The sequence below is a fragment of the Triticum urartu genome, unplaced genomic scaffold (genome assembly GCF_003073215.2).
Source record: "Triticum urartu cultivar G1812 unplaced genomic scaffold, Tu2.1 TuUngrouped_contig_4923, whole genome shotgun sequence".
NCBI classification, from domain to species: Eukaryota; Viridiplantae; Streptophyta; class Magnoliopsida; order Poales; family Poaceae; genus Triticum; species Triticum urartu.
Window position 1 is genome coordinate 1 of NW_024115553.1, and position 4,143 is coordinate 4,143.

Consider the following 4,143-nt stretch of genomic DNA (forward strand, 5'->3'; position numbering starts at 1 on the left):
CTCTTTCCTCTAAAAATAGCCCAACTGTAGGGTACCTGCTGGAAGAAAAAAGCAAAGTAACTTCTTCATCCATCCCGTTGTAGTTTACCCTCGTCAAATGCCATTTGGATCACTACACATACATACAGTTAATGCATGGTATTGTATTTTGTTTGGCTTACCGAATAGTACAGCCTACTATATACTTGGCTGAACAATATTTTCCCTAAAAAATGTAACACGTACAAGATGGAATTACTTAATACATGCTAGAAAATTTCATTGGAGCACCCTAAAGTTACATGCCATTTCCATAGTAAATCTCTCCCCCTACTCTCCAAAAGAATTTGTATTGAGTTTCCCGGTTCTTTAAACAAGTCTGCATTTGCACCACAACCACTTTTGCCTATGAGGTGAGAGGAGGTGGCAACTGGCAAGACGGATCAATTTTGACCACCAGGCCAGCTTGACATTGGGACAATATTTTTACCTTCTCACTACATTTTCTATCTCCCTCTCTCATCTTGTGAGTTATGACTACTACCAAGTTGTCATTGTAGTCCTCATTCTGCTTGCTACCTCTTTGATAGAGCCTCGACTGTACACCGTCGTGGAGGTGACCCACGGTGGAAGGTATGTCGTCGTGTGCACCCGCCGCGAGATCTACCTCCGCCTAGCTCCGTTGCCGCCCTCAGCAGCTCCCGACGTTGGGTTCGGAGGATATGAGGTGCTCTATAAAATTCCTACAAGGTGCTCAACAAAATTGGGAGGGAGATAGAAGCAAAAATGAAATATAGGTAGATCATTATAGGTAAATCGAGGGAGGGGAGGCACTTTTTGTGCTCTACCTATTGTAGGTACTCTATCTAAAAGTGCTTTTAAGTAGAGGATTTTAGCTAGACTGCTGGATTTGCTTTAAGCGCATAAGGGCAAGCGTAGGTGCGATGAGCTGTTTTTTGGACGGCACAGTTAGTTGGGCCATTGTGAATTGCGGCGAGCAGAAGTGCAAACATAGACAATTTTTTGGCCTGCCAAGTTGAGCATATTAATCTTTCTGTAAAAGGATCATGTAACTTCATTTAGGTAAATAATACTGTTCGCTTGACAATTTTTCCGGTGGGATTAATCCTATTTTTTTGTTTCAGATAATTCCAAAAACAATCTTTACCATGCATGATCTGGTGCATGATCTCGCGAGATCGATCATTACTGAAGAGTTGGTTGTCTTTGATGCTAAAAGAGCGAGTAGTACTAGAAGAAAAGAATATTGCTGTTATGCGTCTCTTACAAATTACAATACTACAGATTACAACAAGGCAAGGAAGATGTCAACTATTTTTCCATCCAAGTTAGGGGCGATGCATTTTTTCAATTCTGAAATCCATGGTGGTGTATTTTCATTTCCAAAGTGCTTGCGTGTCTTGGATCTATCTGGATGCTCCATCACAGAGTTTCCAAGTGCTCTAGGACAAGTGAAGCAATTGGAGGTTCTTATTGCTCCAAATCTCGAAGATCGGCAATTTCCCGAGAGTATCACTCAGTTCTCAAAATTACATTACCTGAACCTCAGTGGATCAGATAAAATTTCTGCAATACCAAGCTCGGTTGGCAAACTTGAGAGTCTAGCGCATCTTGACTTATCTTATTGTACCAGTGTCGAAGTCATACAAGAGGCTTTTGGAAGCCTAAAAAACCTTCAAACAATAGACCTCACATGGTGCGAGAAACTAGAGTCCCTTCCAGAGAGCCTTGGAAGCCTCAAAAACCTTCAAACACTCGACCTCGCACGGTGCAAGAAACTAGTGTCCCTTCCAGAGAGCCTTGGAAGCCTCAAAAACCTTCGAACACTGAACCTCTTATACTGCTGGCAATTGAAGTCCCTTCCAGAGAGCCTTGGAAGGCTCGAAAACCTTCAAACACTAGACCTCTCAGAATGTATGAAACTAGTGTGCCTTCCAGAGAGCTTTGGAAGCCTCAAAAACCTTCAAACACTAGACCTCACATGGTGCTGGAAACTAAAGCCCTTTCCGAAGAGCCTTGGAAGCCTCACAAACCTTCTTCCCTCGACCTCACACACTGCTGGGTAATAGAGTCCCTTCCAGAGACTCTTGGAAGCCTAAAAAATCTTCAAACACTGAACCTCAGAGGCTGTAACAAACTAGAGTACCTTCCGGAGAGCCTTGGAAGCCTCAAAAATCTTCAAACACTCGACATTGGAGGCTGTAGTAAACTAGAGTACCTTCCAGAGAGCCTTGAGAACCTGGTTGGAAACCTGAAAATCATTGGGAGCTGGAAACCTAAAAATCATTGGAAGAGGTTAAGGTTATGGATGCGAGAGCATCAAGTCCTTGCCACAGTGTCTACAACAACTCACCAGTCCCCATATGGTACATAATGTGGACAGCAGTGAACTAAGGCTGTTGTGTGAACCAGGCTTGCCCGCATCAAAAACATTGTAAGTGCTCTACAAAAATTTACTATCTAAATACAGCTTCTAAGCTTCCTTTACATGCACACAATGTACATCTGTTGTTATTTTTAATACGGTGGCACAGAATTTTGAAAAAAATGAAAAACTAAAATGCACCCTAACCAGGTGCAGAACCTATCCATTTTACAGGAACTGCAGAAGCATACGTGCACCGTTATCAATCAGCTGAAATGATAGGAGTACGTCTTCTCTGGGAAAGCAAAAAAGCTTCATGGAGCCGTCCAAAGGTGAGGTCTAGCTCTGCACATGATGATTTGTGCTCTTTAGTACTCCCGTCATACTCTTATGTTCACACGTAGACAATATATACTACACTAGAGTAAATCTATCAGATCTTCTGGTCGCATGTCAAAAAATTATGGTGTGGTGGTTGTGTATGTGAGCACTCAAAACTGAAGGAACACTCACCAGTTTCCATCAAGTTGTAGAACAAGAAGGAAATAATAAAATCAAGAAGAAACGGATGCTAGGATACTTTAACTCTTCCAGTAATATTGGAGGCGGAAATATATAATTGCTTTTTGGGCCTTGTCATGCCAGAAAATATATACTGGCGGCGGTAATCCAGAAGAGATGGATGAGATCCAAGCAGCAACCATGCATGCATCTCTGCTGTAGAAATTGAAGCACTAGTTCAGTGTACTGTTGGGTTGCTTGATTTGTGATCAATGTTAAAAATCGATGATAAGTTACCATAGCTCTTGATAGACATCATGTCTTCTCTGTTTCACTGACTTAACTCTGAAACAACCGTAAGCGAACTCATGCAATATTACAGACCTGTGTATCCTTTTTTGCAGGAAAAGCGTGACGGGGCACGCAAATCTTTAGCCAAGGACAGAAGCAATTGACCTAACCAAATCTCAAGACTCTGCTTGCTGTCAAAGAGAGCTAAATTGCAACATCGGTGGCTAGCTGATGGCCTGACTAAGAAAGTACAGTGAAGGTGGTTGGATCGGCTCCTGTGAACTCAATATAAGAAGGGGGGCCGAAGTGAAAGAAGGCAGCTGGTTGTCATCAGGAAGATGAAGCAGAGACGCTTCTCTCTCTTTGTGAGCCAGCTGGGGGACGCCAGATCCAAGAGGAGAAGAAGGGGAGAAGGGAAGCGAGAGGGTACACCATGGACCTGCAACATCTCTGTCATTGAGGCCGATAATGCACACATCATCGACAACAAGTTCTTTCGAAGCTCTGCTTCTTCTCGTCTGCTTCGTCAGCTCTGTAACCCCACAGGGATTGGCTGGGACAACTTCATTGCTGAATTCTTGGGTGACAAAAACCCATTGCCTGTGGACTCCTGAAAATCTCTGTTGATAAGTGTTTGTGTTAATTCCTGTGAAAAGCTGGCGCGTGCTTTGTAAGCACATTAGTTAGTTTTATTCCTGATAAGTTTGCTTTGCTCAGCAGTTTGTAGATCTATCATCTTGGTTGCCGGTCGAAAGAAAACAGCGGAAACTTCAGGGTTCAGTTCCTGGTTTGAATTTTTGTTGTTGTGGTTAGATTCAAAAATTATGTGATAGTTGTGTTTTGAGCACTCAAAACTGAAGTTGCGCTCACCTCAAAACTGAAGGAGCGCTCACCAGTTTCCATCAAGTTGTTATTTATCCATATGTGTTTACAACAAGGTGCTTCTCTTGATCAACTCAAAAATAAACCAAGGTAAGCATTTTAGG

General features: G+C 42.6%; 1 pseudogene; it reads left to right on the forward strand.

The window, feature by feature from the left end:
- Window positions 1-1,076: 1,076 nt before the first annotated feature.
- LOC125528505 lies at window positions 1,077-3,539 on the forward strand (annotated as a pseudogene).
- Window positions 3,540-4,143: the final 604 nt, after the last annotated feature.